This window comes from Nomia melanderi, chromosome 1 (assembly GCF_051020985.1).
Source record: "Nomia melanderi isolate GNS246 chromosome 1, iyNomMela1, whole genome shotgun sequence".
NCBI classification, from domain to species: Eukaryota; Metazoa; Arthropoda; class Insecta; order Hymenoptera; family Halictidae; genus Nomia; species Nomia melanderi.
The window spans coordinates 103,541-120,077 of record NC_134999.1 but is presented as its reverse complement, the minus strand read 5'-3'; the positions used below and the strand labels follow the sequence as shown (position 1 = coordinate 120,077).

General features: G+C 56.9%; 2 pseudogenes; both read right to left on the bottom strand.

Moving 5' to 3' along the window:
- Nucleotides 1-737: 737 nt before the first annotated feature.
- On the bottom strand, nucleotides 738-918 carry LOC143176020 (U2 spliceosomal RNA; annotated as a pseudogene).
- Nucleotides 919-9,071: 8,153 nt separating this feature from the next.
- On the bottom strand, nucleotides 9,072-9,252 carry LOC143175952 (U2 spliceosomal RNA; annotated as a pseudogene).
- Nucleotides 9,253-16,537: the final 7,285 nt, after the last annotated feature.

The following is a 16,537-nucleotide window of genomic DNA, read 5'->3' as shown; positions in this document are numbered from 1 at the left end:
GAGGAGCGGGTGGACGCGTAGGGGTAAGGTAGAGGACTACCGACGATGATTCGAGCACCGCAGACGGCTGGAGACCGGCTGCGTTACCCTCCTCACTGCCGGGGGATAGAAAGAAAAGAGAGACTCACTCGGCGCAGGAGTCCAGCGATGCAGGAGCGCTCTCCGAGGGGAATAACACCTCGCTCCTGATTCCTGATCCAGCGGTGGTAGAGGTGGATCAGGCGAGCCGTCCTTCCCGTCGGGGTTGCCGATGGCCAAGTCCTGGTGGGTCGTTGCGGTGTTGGGTGACCCACGTAGAGGAAGACCAGGGTTGTCCAGGCAGGCCAGGGATGGTGGTTGGTCCTGGGTGAAGTCCTGGACCCTCGGTAGACCCTGGTCGTCCTCTCCCTCGGCTGTCCTCGATAGCAGGATGCGGGGATGGCGCAGGTGGTTGGCGCAGGTGTCCTCCCGCGCAGGTGGGCGGCGCAGGTGTACTCCCGCGCAGGCTCGATCCGGTCCCGCGGCGAAGGCACTTATTACACACTTCACCGCACAACACCTCGAGCACTGATCGTGTACAGACCTTGCCGCGCACACGCCCGATCGCAACTCGGCCCGCACTGTTGCGTAGTACCGCGGCGGGTGAATTTACCGCGGCGTCGGGTACGTATCGCGGAGTCAGAATAGTAACAGGGACTATTTTTGGAGTCCAGCGAGCCGATCCGGCTATTAGAAAAGGTAGGGAGCTCAATTGCAGCGCAAATTGAGCCGTTTCCGGCGGCACTGCAGTGCCGGACCGACTCGCGGCGGAAGTGGAGCGAGCCCCAGCGATCCGCCTGACTCCAAAAATCAGGTTAATATTCTGACTCCGCGATGCGGAGTGTATCAGATATTAAGCTGATAAGAACAGATAAAAGCGCTTTATTTTCCAACAAATGTTCCCCCAGCCTTACATAGTTTGGCTGGGGGTAGGTATACAGAAACGCCTTTATGGCGAAGGCAAATCACTCATCATTTATGGTACATTGAATGTACATATGTGCTAAAAAGTTCAGCTTGGTATTTGCGGCTATGCTATATATAGGGTACGCAGAATAAGTAGATAAATAATGAATACATACATAAATAGAATAAATAATGAAATAAATAGATATCTAAATAAATACATAAATAAATAAATAGTAAATTATAAATTATGGATACTTAAAAATGTAAATAAATGGATAGATATATAAATAAACATAGGAAGAAAATAAATAGATGGGTAGATGAGACATACAAGGTGAGACCAAAGAAGTAAGCGTACCGAAAGTGACATTACACCAGCGAAATTATAAATAGTTAACCAGATAATATATAAAAAGAAAAGAGAAATAAAAATAAATAATAAAAAAAATAGATAATACATAAATAATAAATATGAAGGCATAATTGTTGTTAGTTTCAGTTGGTCAACTAATTATGGTAACCGATATCACAGTGTCGTTGCACTCAGGCCTTCGCCATTGAACATAGATAAAATTAATAGCGAACATAAATAACCAAAAGTAAATAAATACATAAATGAAAACAAATAAATAAGTAAGTAAATAGTTAAATCATAAATATATAACGAGATAAACACAAAATAAAATAAAATAGATAAATCGCCAGTCGGTATATACAATTCTTGCATAAGGCTATATACATATAGTGCTATTAGGGCGTGAGCGCGAGGGCAAGGTCGGTATGGCAGGGGCATGCACGCATGAGGGGAGTCAGGAGCGGAGAAGAAAGTAAGAAAAAGAGAAAATAAATAGAATAATGAAACATAAGAATACATAGAAATAGCACCCAGTTATGGTTAATAAATAGAATAATGATAGGCAAATTGTTAAGAAAGAAAAGAAAAAAGTAAAAGTAGATTTAAAACCTAAGAGAGGAAGGGGTCAGTGCTTTAGTGAGTCAGTCGTTAAACTAAGTAGATAGGTTAGAATATAGAGCCAGATAGAATTAGTGTCAGACATATAAAATAAGTAAATAAAGTGAGTATGTAGATGTGTAAATTAAAATAAATAAACTAAATATTTAGAATAGTAAAATCAATAGAGTTGGAAAAGATAAAATGAATAAGTAGGTTAGTTGAATTAAAACATCTATGTAAAGTTAATTAACTAAAACAATTGGAGTAGGTGGGAAAATAATATTCAGTCTTGCGAATAGATAAATAAATAAATAAATAAATAAATAAATAAATAAATAAATACGAAAATGAGTCCATAAATAAATACGAAAATAATTGAGTCAATAAATAAATACGAGAATAAATAAATAAGTAAGGAAAGAAATAAATAGGTGAATACACAAATAAAGAAATAGATAAATAAATAGATAAATAGACAGATGAATAAATAAAACTATAAATATCAAAATTCAGTACAATGTATTCCAATTGAATTAGTCGCTTAAAATAGATGTTGATTAATTAAAATAAGTGGCTGCATATTACCATTCCTATCCACTTACCTGAGTTATTGCTGCTCCCCACTTGCTGCTCTCCTGCCTAGGTCAGGGGAGTTGACCCCCGCAGGTTCTCGATAGGTCGGCCCGGATCAGGGGCCGGGGCATCCTCGGCGAGTGCCTCGCGATACTGGCGAACTCCCGATACGTGCTCCACGTAGATATCCCGGCTCCACCGGACAGTCTCCGACACAATGAGCCGGCGCATCAGAGATGCGTACCGATTACCGATGCGCAAGATCTTCAACACCGACTCATTGGCCGGATCCCACGAGCCGAGGGCACCGACGACGATCGCGGAGACCGCCACCCGATAACCGCGCCCTCCGAGAACGTCGGCCAGGGGCTTGTACTTTTGTATCTTTCGCGCCCTGGCCTCCTCGAACGAAATATGCTCGTTCTCGAAGGGCACGGTAACATCGACGATGACGATGCTCCTTGAGGGCTCGTGCCTGACGACGATATCAGGCCTAAGAGCCCCCAGATCCCCGTCGATGCCCTCGACCGTCCGGTTAACCCTTAATTCCCCTGGGAGCCGGCAGGCCTTAGCGATGCGGGAAACCACCGCATCGTGGCGGAGTTGCCAGGCCGCCGAGTGCGGGCGGCAGTGGCAAAGGACGTGGGGAAGGGATTCGAGCTCCGCCCCGCATCGCCGGCAACGCTTATCACCCTCACCCCAGCGTCTTGCCCCGTTAAGAGGCAAGACGTCGAGGCGGGCTCGGTGAATGAAGCGCCAATCGGCGAAGCGGGTGAAGTTGCCGCCGCGGAGGAAGTGGTTTGAAGCACCACTCCGCGACGACACCCCGAATACCTTCCCCTGGTCCTTCTTGCGCTGAAGGCGCTGATGATAGTATTCTACCACTGCCATCCGCAATCGGCGGATGATCTGGCCCCTCGCCACGGGCGGAACTATGGTCTCCCGATCGCAAGAACTCCTGAGCGTAACCGAGAGCTCAGATCTCGCCTCGCTCCACTGCCAACGCAATCCGAGCAGGTCCCGACTCCTGCGTGCCGCGTTCCGTGCCCTTGACCACAGCGAGGAAATGTCCCCCCCGTCCCTGGCGAAGTACCCCTCCAGCGAACCAGAGAGGTACTCGGCCAGGTCATTGTTCGACGGGTTGGTATGGCCAATTTTCCTGGCTACAGCCTCGCGCAGCGAGTTCCAGGCCAACTCCCTGACCACCGCATCATCCGCCGTCAAAAGACGGAACGCATGAGCGATGGTCAGGACGTCAGCCATGTCAGCAAGCGGAAGCAGTCCACATCCCCCCCTACTGGGTGGGAGGTAGACTACCTCCGCGCTGGCCCGCTGCGGGAGGTTGAGCCATGATTTGGCCATACGTCGCACTTGTTTGTCGACTTCGACTAAGGGACGTTTCTCCACGTGGGCTCCCCGCAGGTAGAAGTCGAGGCGTGGCAGTATAAAAGCTGCCACGGTCTCGGCCTTCTGCCACGGGGCCAAGAGGGAACGGTCGACGGCCTGCAGGTCCTGGACCAGCTCGTCGATCGTCAGCAGTGGGGTTTGACGGACCTGAAACCCGGTGGGAACGCCCAGGTGTTCATAGGGCTCACCGGCTGCCAGGGCGCGCATTTGCTGACCCTGGATGGTGAAGCGAGTGGCACGGATCCCGCGCGGCCCCCTGCCACGATGGTGGAGGGTCGCGCATTTTGCGGGATTAAACCGCAATCCGATGCCACTCGCCGCAGCATCCACTGCCTTTAGCAGCGTTTCCATGCCCTCCGGGGTGTCGGCGATCAACGCGAGATCGTCCGCGTACGCCAGGACACTGTGCCGATGGCCGTGCAACGTGTAACCCGCCGAGGTTCCGGTAGCTGCGCGCAGCACCGGTTCCAGGGCGAGGTTAAACGCCACAGGGCTCATCGGGCAGCCCTGGCGCACCCCGGAGAGGATGGGAACGGGGTCGGTAAACCCATCGGCGGTCCGCACCCGTGTGGTGCAACCGTGGTACATACTCTTCAGAATATTCTGAAGAGTAGAGGGAACCCCGGCCTCCACGAAGGATTGGTAGATGGAAGCGTGGGGGACCGAGCCGAACGCGTTCGACAGGTCCAGCCACGCCACCACCACCTGACGCCCCCACCTGCGAGCGTCTGTAAGGGCTCCCTGCAGCACGAAGTTATGTTCGTAGCACCCCTCGTACGGCAGGAAGCCCTTTTGCGCGGGACTTAGGCGCTTATTTTTGACCGACCACGCGACGAGACGGTCAGCCAGAACAGCGGCGAAGAGCTTCGGGGTCGTATCGGACATGGCCAGCGGCCGCCAGTTCGACAGGTCGTCGCGATCGCCCTTTTTGTGCACGAGCACAGTGTTGGAAGTTTTCCAACACGAGGGGACCGACTCCAGACGAAGACATAGATTAAACAAAGAGGTCAGCAGATGTGACCCCGGATCTGCCCTTTTCAGATCATTGTAAGTTAAACCGTCGGGACCGGGCGCAGAGTTTGTCATACGCCTGATCCGACGATCCACCTCACTCACTTCGAAGAGCTTCACCAAGGCCACATTGCTGGCCTCGTCTGGAGCCTCAATGGAAGGCGGGGGAGGCCTAGCTCCCAGGTTCCCCGCCGGTGAGTACATGTTGAGGAAGTACTCATGTACCCTGTCCTTTGGCACTTTGCAGTGCAAGGACGGGCCCATGAGCACCCCCTGAACAGCACGCCGACGGTTCTGCCTGAAGAGCCGTTGTATACGCGTAGCCTCCCTTACCTGGTCCCCCCGCGTTGGTCCACCTGCCAACACAGGACGATCGCGGTGACCGTTCGAACCGCGAGCCGCTTGGTCGCCCGACACGACCCCAGCCCTCGCACGCTGTTGGGGCCTATCCGTCCCGCCCCCTCTCGTGGTCGGTCCCTCGACTCTGAAGCCCTGAAGGTATGCTGCGATTTCCCTCGCAACATCCTCCAGCTGCTCCAGGGAGCCAGCGTTCTGCGCCATTCCGATCAACAACTCTCTCTCCGAAGGAAGCGCTTCCCCGACCAAAGGCCGGATGGCGCCCCTTCTTCGAGAGGGCTGCCCGGATGCCGCAGGACGCCTGGGCTCACGAGGTCCCGAGGCACGCGAGGGTGCGGTCGGTCTGCGACTTCTCGCAGGTGCGGTCGCCTCCGTCGCGGAGGCAGGAGCACCCCTCACGGTTGCATCAGCGGGGACGGGCCTCCGATTATCCCTCCCCGCGCGATTCAAAACTACCCCTTCCCGCAAATTAAAAACGGAGCCGGGGGCATTACGTGGGACGCTCGGGAGTCGCGAAGGGCTAAGCGGTGTTACGCTACTCACCGAAGACGCCCCGGAGCACCCTGCTCCAGGCCGATGCGCACTGTTGTGCGCAACGCTGTTGTTATTGTTGCTGCTGCTGCTGCTGCCCGGTGGCGGCCGGGCGGGGGACTTTTCCCGCGGTGGTTGGGCGGGCGGAGGCGTCGTCCTCTTCACTGGCGGCAGCGGCTGCGCCTCCTCGTCGGACGACGAGCTGGACGACGGGATCCCGCGGTGGTGGCGTCGGCGGGATCCAGCGGCGATTCGCCACGGCTCCGGTGATGAATCGGGGCTAACGACTGCCCCGGCCGGCTGCGGCACCTCCACCTCTTCGATGGGTGGGAGGAGCGGGGCCGCTGGAGATGGTGGTAGCGGCCTGGCCACCATCGCTCCTCCCACAATAGGCAGGGGGGTCATAATCGGCCCCCCGCTGCAGGTGGTGGTGACGGTGGAGGTGCATAACGTCACCATACTCGCCGATGTTACCGGAGACGGAGCCCCCTGCTCGCCGCTGATGGTCGGCGGCGTCCTGGGGCTCCGGTGCTTCCTCGGTGGGGGGCTGCGTTTTGGTGGTGTGGGCCCGGGCGTTGTAGGGATGGCCCGGGTTGCTGTACGCAGCCCCCTTTCCGGTGCGACGTCAATCGGCGAGGGAGGTGACGTCAATGACGGGGCGCCTGCTGTGACGGCGGCGTAGGATGGTGAGGCCGCCGTCCTTACCCCCGAGGGTTTCCGTAAGGCGGCCCGAGGTGGTGTGGGGCCGCTGGAGGGACTCTTTCCCTGTACCACCGCCCTTGGTGATGGTGTGTGGGCGGTGGGAGTCCCTCCTACTCTCGGGGGCGTTCTTCTGGCTCCAGTCGGAGCCGCTACCGTCCTCCGGGTGGTGGTGGTGACAGTTCTTCTGCCCACCTCCACCGAGACTTTGGCACCCCTCATACTCCGTGTCACCCGCCTTTGGGTGGTGGCAGGCGGGCTCCTGACGGGCGGGGTTCTTGCGGGAGGGGTGCCAGTCGACCCCCTGGTAGCGGGGGCCGCTCTTCTGCCCGGTGGGGTGGGCCTCGTTGCGGTAGCGGCTAAGGGACCGGAGCCTCTTCTCGTAGCAGGCGCCCTTGCAGCCGGCGGCGATGTCCTTGGGGCAGCCGACCCCGATCGCCGCGGCGGGCTGCCGCTCTTCTGGACCGGTGGCGTCCCCTTAGGTCTGGGGTAGGTTGGTTGGGTGGGGGGCGGGGGCGCGGGCCGGGCGCTGGTGGTGGGCCCAATCGTTATTGTTAACGTGGGAGTGCCGGACGGCGGCGTGCGATACGACGTCGTCATAGCCGTCGCCGCCGCCGTTACCAGCACCCCACGCAACGATGTTTGTTTCGTGACCCGCGCCTTGCCCCCCGGTGCCACCGGTCTCGTTGTCGTCGTCTTCGTCGTCATCCTCGTAGTCCTGGTCCCCGTCGTGGTTGTTGCTGTTGTTGTTGCCGCTGCCGCCCTTGTGCGCCGCATCGCGCAGGTGGTGATGGCCGTCCCCGTAGAATCCCTCGCCGATGAAGGGGTGTGGGTGGGCGGGGGCGGGGGCGGCGACGTCGCGGCGCACGTCGTTTGCGGGGGCGGGGACTGGGCCGCCAAATTGGCAGCAGCTAACGCAGCAGCGCGCGGTTCTGCGGGGGCGGATGTCGCGGAACTCCCCCGACGCGAGGTGTTGCTTGGACCGGTCGCACCTGTCACGGGAGGTGCACAAGTCCCACTCGGACTGTTCTGGTGGGCGGAACTATGTATATGGCCGTGGTGCAGCTTCACCACCTTGAGAGGGTACTTCCCGTCACCGGTGAAGCTGCACTCACGGCACTTGTATGTCACTACAACGCCCGGATGATACTTCCGGGCGTGCTTCGTCAAGTCCGAGTGGGACCTGTACACGCCACTGATCCTGATCCCGGGGACACCGAAGCAGGCAGGGCATCGGAACTCCGCCGGGAAGGGAAACTCTATCACCAGGGCAAGATTGTTACTCCCCTCGGTAGTGCAGGAGGTGATCGTCGCACTATCACCGCGGTCCTGCATCGCTCTTAAGACTAAGTCCTACGCTACGAGTGAGTCGAAAGAAGAAAGAGAGACAGAGTGGCTGTGGCAAATATTTCTAAGTGCCACAGCGAGGCGAAACGGGGAAGATAGACTAAGTGGGAGTGACAGAGGAAGAGAAGAGAAAACTAAGTTAAAAGCGATAGTAGGAATACCGCCACGCGCTAACACCCTACTGACTCCGCCGGCGCTAAGTCCGGTGTCGAAGACTGCCTGGAAAAATGACAGCCTCCGACGTGGCAGTCGGTAGGGAGACTAACGGATGACGGTTGCGGAGGAGTGCAGCGATCTCGATGGAGGAAGAGCGACGGAGTCGCCCACTCCACCGAGGACTGCACGGGGGTTGCACCGCAGGCGGGCCGACCTGACGTCCACTCACTAACGGGTGAGTGGAGTCAGCCTCCACGCGGGCGGTGACTGAAGGGAGAAGAAGGAGGTGGAGGCGCCACTCGACTCGGACCTCACGCGTCCCGGTCCGTTGACACACCTCAACGGATGAGAGCGATCGGAGGAGCGGGTGGACGCGTAGGGGTAAGGTAGAGGACTACCGACGATGATTCGAGCACCGCAGACGGCTGGAGACCGGCTGCGTTACCCTCCTCACTGCCGGGGGGATAGAGAGAAAAGAGAGACTCACTCGGCGCAGGAGTCCAGCGATGCAGGAGCGCTCTCCGAGGGGAATAACACCTCGCTCCTGATTCCTGATCCAGCGGTGGTTGACGTGGATCAGGCGAGCCGTCCTTCCCGTCGGGGTTGCCGATGGCCAAGTCCTGGTGGGTCTTTGCGGTGTTGGGTGACCCACGTAGAGGAAGACCAGGGTTGTCCAGGCAGGCCAGGGATGGTGGTTGGTCCTCGATGAAGTCCTGGACCCTCGGTAGACCCTGGTCGTCCTCTCCCTCGGCTGTCCTCGGGAGCAGGATGCGTGGTGGTGCGCAGGTGGAGGTGCGCCGGTGGTCCTCCCGCGCAGGTGGGTGGCGCAGGTGTACTCCCGCGCTGGCTCGATCCGGTCCCGCGGCGAAGGCACTTTTACACACTTCACCGCACAACACCTCGAGCACTGATCGTGTACAGACCTTGCCGCGCACACGCCCGATCGCAACTCGGCCCGCACTGTTGCGCAGTATCGCGACCCGTGAAGTTATAAAACTACCGCGGCGTCGGGTATACTTATCGCGGAGTCAGAATACCAACAGGGACTATTTTTGGAGTCCAGCGAGCCGATCCGGCTATTAGAAAAGGTAGGGAGCTCAATTGCAGCGCAAATTGAGCCGTTTCCGGCGGCACTGCAGTGCCGGACCGACTCGCGGCGGAAGTGGAGCGAGCCCCAGCGATCCGCCTGACTCCAAAAATCAGGTTAATATTCTGACTCCGCGATGCGGAGTGTATCAGATATTAAGCTGATAAGAACAGATAAAAGCGCTTTATTTTTCAACAAATGTTCCCCCAGCCTTACATGGTTTGGCTGGGGGTAGTTATACAGAAGCGCCTTTATGGCGGAGGCGGAATATTGTAAATATTTATAAATATACATATACATATATACATGACTGATCGTGTATCGGTGGCTATACAATGTATACACATCGGTAGATTAATAAGTAAACCAGAGAAATAAAATAAGTAAATTGAGTAATAGGAATAAAAGAAATAGATAAATAATAAATAGCAAAATAATTCATAAATGACGAAGTAAACAAGGTAAATAAATAAATAAATAAATAAATCGCAGGTACGTAGATCACATAATAAATAAATAGAAAAATAAATAAATTAAATAAAATAATAAATAAATAAATACATAAATAGAGTAGTTAATAAATAGGTTAGTGCATTATTGTAGTGCATACCTTAGTACATAGTTAATTGTAATAGCCAATGCCGGGATTTCGCCATCCCCGGGCCTTCGCCATTGAGAACAAATAAATAAAATAAATAACAAAATGAATAGAATAAATAGCAAAGCAAGGAGTGAATAAATAACTAGTAAATAAAAAAAAATAAATAGTAAAAAAAAAATAGAAAAGAAGACAATTAATATATACAATTAGTTAATTACGTGGATATTACATGTTACTAGTAGGGCGTGGGCGCAGAATCAAGGCCAGTGAGGCAGGGCATGCAAGCATGGGGGGGGCAGTCAGATAGGGCAAAAAGATGGGGAAGAAGAAAGAGAGTAAAAAAAAAAAATAAAAGTATGTTAATAGGTAAAAGAAAAGAAAAGTTGTCAGAAATTAGTGTGTCAGTAATTAAAAGAAGCGGATAGCTTAGTGTATAGAGCCAATGTAATAAATAAATATAATGAATAAATAAATAAATAAATAAAATCCTTCAATAAGATAAGTAGGTAAATAAAATTCAAGAATAGGCTAGATAATTAAATAGAAACCATACATATAATAGATAAATAAGATAAATAAGTAAATAAAATAAATAAATAAATAAATAAATAAAATAAATAAATAAATAAATAAAATAAATAAATAAATAAATAAAATCCATAAGTAAAATGATAGAAATAGATAAGTAAGTAGAATCCATAGATAGAATAACTAAATAAACAAAATCGGATAAATAAAAGAATGAATAGATGCATAGATAAATGAATAGATAAATAGATGTTAGATGTTAGTGTTTAAAATAGATGGCTGTACAGTACTAAGCCTATCCACTTACCTGGTTTTTTAATTTCCTGCTGCTGCCCTCACGCTGTTATTCCTGCCTACATCAGGGGAGTTGGCCCCCGCAGATTTTCTATGGGTCGGCCTGGATCAGGGGCCGGGACATCCCCGGTGAGTGCCTCGCGATACTGGCGAACTCCCGATACGTGCTCCACGTAGATATCCCGGCTCCACCGGACAGTCTCCGACACAATGAGCCGGCGCATCAGAGATGCGTATCGATTACCGATACGCAAAATCTTCAGCACCGACTCATTGGCCGGATCCCACGAGCCGAGAGCACCGACGACGATCGCGGAGACCGCCACCCGATAACCGCGCCCTCCGAGAACGTCGGCCAGGGGCTTATACTTTTGTATTTTTCGCGCCCTGGCCTCCTCGAACGAAATATACTCGTTCTCGAAGGGCACGGTAACATCGACGATGACGATGCTCCTTGAGGGCTCGTGCCTAACAACAATGTCAGGCCTAAGAGCCCCCAGATCCCCGTCGATGCCCTCGACCGTCCGGTTAACCCTTAATTCCCCTGGGAGTCGGCAGGCCTTAGCGATGCGGGAAACCACCGCATCGTGGCGAAGTTGCCAGGCCGCCGAGTGCGGACGACAGTGGCAAAGGACGTGGGGAAGGGATTCGAGCTCCGCCCCGCATCGCCGGCAACGCTTATCACCCTCACCCCAGCGCCTTGCCCCGTTAAGAGGCAAGACGTCGAGGCGAGCTCGGTGAATGAAGCGCCAATCGGCGAAGCGGGTGAAGCTGCCGCCGCGGAGGAAGTGGTTTGAAGCACCACTCCGCGACGACACCCCGAATACCTTCCCCTGGTCCTTCTTGCGCTGAAGGCGCTGGTGATAGTATTCTACCACTGCCATCCGCAATCGGCGGATGATCTGGCCCCTCGCCACGGGCGGAACTATGGTCTCCCGATCGCGAGAACCCCTGAGCGTAACCGAGAGCTCAGATCTCGCCTCGCTCCACTGCCAACGCAATCCGAGCAGGTCCCGACTTCTGCGTGCCGCGTTCCGTGCCCTCGACCACAGCGAAGAAACGTCCCCCCCGTCCCTGGCGAAGTACCCCTCCAGCGAACCAGAGAGGTACTCGGCCAGGTCATTGTTCGACGGGTTGGTATGGCCGATTTTCCTGGCTACAGCCTCGCGCAGCGAGTTCCAGGCCAACTCCCTGACCACCGCATCATCCGCCGTCAAAAGACGGAAGGCATGAGCGATGGTCAGGACGTCGGCCATGTCAGCAAGCGGAAGCAGTCCACATCCCCCCCTACTGGGTGGGAGGTAGACTACCTCCGCGCTGGCCCGCTGCGGGAGGTTGAGCCAGGATTTGGCCATACGTCGTACCTGTTTGTCGACTTCGACTAAGGGACGTTTCTCCACGTGGGCTCCCCGCAGGTAGAAGTCGAGGCGTGGCAGTATAAAAGCTGCCGCGGTCTCGGCCTTCTGCCACGGGGCCAAGAGGGAACGGTCGACGGCCTGCAGGTCCTGGACCAGCTCGTCGATCGTCAGCAGTGGGGTTTGACGGACCTGAAACCCGGTGGGAACGCCCAGGTGTTCATAGGGCTCACCGGCTGCCAGGGCGCGCATTTGCTGACCCTGGATGGTGAAGCGAGTGGCACGGATCCCGCGCGGCCCCCTGCCACGATGGTGGAGGGTCGCGCATTTTGCGGGATTAAACCGCAATCCGATGCCACTCGCCGCAGCATCCACTGCCTTTAGCAGCGTTTCCATGCCCTCCGGGGTGTCGGCGATCAACGCGAGATCGTCCGCGTACGCCAGGACACTGTGCCGATGGCCGTGCAACGTGTAACCCGCCGAGGTTCCGGTAGCTGCGCGCAGCACCGGTTCCAGGGCGAGGTTAAACGCCACAGGGCTCATCGGACAGCCCTGGCGCACCCCGGAGAGGATGGGAACGGGGTCGGTAAACCCATCGGCGGTCCGCACCCGTGTGGTGCAACCGTGGTACATACTCTTCAGAATATTCTGAAGAGTAGAGGGAACCCCGGCCTCCACGAAGGATTGGTAGATGGAAGCGTGGGGGACCGAGCCGAACGCGTTCGACAGGTCCAGCCACGCCACCACCACCTGACGCCCCCACCTGCGAGCGTCTGTAAGGGCTCCCTGCAGCACGAAGTTATGTTCGTAGCACCCCTCGTACGGCAGGAAGCCCTTTTGCGCGGGACTTAGGCGCTTATTTTTGACCGACCACGCGACGAGACGGTCAGCCAGAACAGCGGCGAAGAGCTTCGGGGTCGTATCGGACATGGCCAGCGGTCGCCAGTTCGACAGGTCGTCGCGATCGCCCTTTTTGTGCACGAGCACAGTGTTGGAAGTTTTCCAACACGAGGGGACCGACTCCAGACGAAGACATACGTTAAACAAAGAGGTCAGCAAATGCGACCCCGGATCTGCCCTTTTCAGATCATTGTAAGTTAGACCGTCGGGACCGGGCGCAGAGTTTGTCATACGCCTGATCCGACGATCCACCTCACTCACTTCGAAGAGCTTCACCAAGGCCACATTGCTGGCCTCGTCTGGAGCCTCGATGGAAGGCGGGGGAGGCCTAGCTCCCAGGTTCCCCGCCGGTGAGTACATGTTGAGGAAGTACTCATGTACCCTGTCCTTTGGCACTTTGCAGTGCAAGGACGGGCCCATGAGCACCTCCTGAACAGCACGCCGACGGTTCTGCCTGAAGAGCCGTTGTATACGCGTAGCCTCCCTTACCTGGTCCCCCCGCGTTGGTCCACCTGCCAACGCAGGACGATCGCGGTGACCGTTCGAACCGCGAGCCGCTTGGTCGCCCGACACGCCCCTCGCCCTCGCACGCTGTTGGGGCCTATCCGTCCCGCCCCCTCTCGTGGTCGGTCCCTCGACTCTGAAGCCCTGAAGGTATGCTGCGATTTCCCTCGCAACATCCTCCAGCTGCTCCAGGGAGCCAGCGTTCTGCGCCATTCCGATCAACAACTCTCTCTCCGAAGGAAACGCTTCCCCGACCAGAGGCCGGATGGCGCCCCTTCTTCGAGAGGGCTGCCCGGATGCCGCAGGACGCCTGGGCTCACGAGGTCTCGAGGCACGCGAGGGTGCGGTCAGTCTGCGACTTCTCGCAGGTGCGGTCGCCTCCGTCGCGGAGGCAGGAACACCCCTCACGGTTGCATCAACGGGGACGGGCCTCCGATTATCCCTCCCCGCGCGATTTAAAACTACCCCTTCCCGCAAGGTAGAAATGGAGCCGGGGGCACTACGGGGGACGCTCGGGAGTCGCGTGGGGCTAGCAGGTGTTACGCTACTCACCGAGGATTCTCCGGAGCACCCTGCTCCAGGCCGATGCGCACTGTTGTGCGCAACGCTGTTGTTATTGTTGCTGCTGCTGCTGCTGCCCGGTGGCGGCCGGGCGGGGGACTTTTCCCGCGGTGGTTGGGCGGGCGGAGGCGTCGTCCTCTTCGCTGGCGGCAGCGGCTGCGCCTCCTCGTCGGACGACGAGCTGGACGACGGGATCCCGCGGTGGTGGCGTCGGCGGGATCCAGCGGCGATTCGCCACGGCTCCGGTGAGGAATCGGGGCTAACGGCTGCCCCGGCCGGCTGCGGCACCTCCACCTCTTCGATGAGTGGGAGGAGCGGGGCCGCTGGAGATGGTGGTAGCGGCCTGGCCACCATCGCTCCTCCCACAATAGGCAGGGGGGTCATAATCGGCCCCCCGCTGCAGGTGGTGGTAACGGTGGAGGTGCATAACGTCACCATGCTCGCCGATGTTACCGGAGACGGAGCCCCCTGCTCGCCGCGGATGGTCGGCGGCGTCCTGGGGCTCCGGTGCTTCCTCGGTGGGGGGCTGCGTCTTGGTGGTGTAGGCCCGGGTGGTGAAGTGGTGGCCCGGGATGCTGGACGCAACCCCCTTTCCGGTACGACGTCAATCGGCGAGGGAGGTGACGTAGATGACGGGGCGCCTGCTGTGACGGCGGCGTAGGATGGTGAGGCCGCCGTCCTTACCCCCGAGGGTATCCGTTGGGCGGCCCGAGGTGGTGTGGGGCCGCTGGAGGGACTCTTTCCCTGTACCACCGCCCTTGGTGATGGTGTGTGGGCGGTGGGAGTCCCTCCTACTCTCGGGGGCGTTCTTCTGGCTCCGGTCGGAGCCGCTACCGTCCTCCGGGTGGTGGTGGTGGCAGTTCTTCTGCCCACCTCCACCGGGACTTTGGCACCCCTCATACCCCGTTTCACCCGCCCTTGGGTGGTGGTGGGCGGGGTCCTAACGGGCGGGGTTCTTGCGGGAGGGGTGCCAGTCGACCCCCTGGTAGCAGGGGCCGCTCTTCTGCCCGGTGGGGTGGGCCTCGTTGCGGTAGCGGCTAAGGGACCGGAGCCTCTCCTCGTAGCAGGCGCCCTTGCAGCCAGCGGCGATGTCCTTGGGGCAGCCGACCCCGATCGCCGCGGCGGGCTGCCGCTCTTCTGGACCGGTGGCGTCCCCTTAGGTCTGGGGTAGGTTGGTTGGGTGGGGGGCGGGGGCGCGGGCCGGGCACTGGTGGTGGGCCCGATCGTGATCGTTAGCGTGGGAGTGCCGGACGGCGGCGTGCGATACGACGTCGTCATAGCCGTCGCAGCCGCCGTTACCAGCACCCCACGCAACGTCGTTTGCTTCGTGGCCCGCGCCTTGCCCCCCGGTGCCACCGGTCTCGTTGTCGTCGTCTTCGTCGTCGTCCTCATAGTCCTGGTCCCCGTCGTGATTGTTGCTGTTGTTGTTGCCGCTGCCGCCCTTGTGCGCCGCATCGCGCAGGTGGTGATGGCCGTCCCCGTAGAATCCCTCGCCGATGAAGGGGTGTGGGTGGGCGGGGGCGGGGGCGGCGACGTCGCGGCGCACGTCGTTTGCGGGGGCGGGGACTGGGCCGCCAAATTGGCAGCAGCGAACGCAGCAGCGCGCGGTTCTGCGGGGGCGGATGTCGCGGAACTCCCCCGACGCGAGGTGTTGCTTGGACCGGTCGCACCTGTCACGGGAGGTGCACAAGTCCCACTCGGACTGTTCTGTTGAGCGGAACTATGTATATGGCCGTGGTGCAGCTTCACCACCTTGAGAGGGTACTTCCCATCGCCGGTGAAGCTGCACTCACGGCACTTATAGGTTACTATAACGCCCGGATGATACTTCCGGGCGTGCTTCGTCAAGTCCGAGTGGGACTTGTACACGCCACTGATCCTGATCCCGGGGACGCCGAAGCAGGCAGGGCATCGGAACTCCGCCGGGAAGGGAAACTCTATCACCAGGGCAAGATTGTTACTCCCCTCGGTAGTGCAGGAGGTGACTGTCGCACTATCACCGCGGTCCTGCATCGCTCTTAAGACTAAGTCCTACGCTACGAGTGAGTCGAAAGAAGAAAGAGAGACAGAGTTGCTGTGGCAAATATTTCTAAGTGCCACAGCGAGGCGAAACGGGGAAGATAGACTAAGTGGGAATGACAGAGGAAGAGAAGAGAAAACTAAGTCCGAAAGCGATAGTAGGAATACCGCCACGCGCTAACACCCTACTGACTCCGCCGGCGCTAAGTCCGGTGTCGAAGACTGCCTGGAAAAATGACAGCCTCCGACGTGGCAGTCGGTAGGGAGACTAACGGATGACGGTTGCGGAGGAGTGCAGCGATCTCGATGGAGGAAGAGCGACGGAGTCGCCCACTCCACCGAGGACTGCACGGGGGTTGCACCGCAGGCGGGCCGACCTGACGTCCACTCACTAACGGGTGAGTGGAGTCAGCCTCCACGCGGGCGGTGACTGAAGGGAGAAGAAGGAGGTGGAGGCGCCACTCGACTCGGACCTCACGCGTCCCGGTCCGTTGACACACCTCAACGGATGAGAGCGATCGGAGGAGCGGGTGGACGCGTAGGGGTAAGGTAGAGGACTACCGACGATGATTCGAGCACCGCAGACGGCTGGAGACCGGCTGCGTTACCCTCCTCACTGCCGGGGGGATAGAGAGAAAAGAGAGACTCACTCGGCGCAGGAGTCCAGCGATGCAGGAGCGCTCTCCGAGGGGAATAACACCTCGCTCCTGATTCCTGATCCAGCG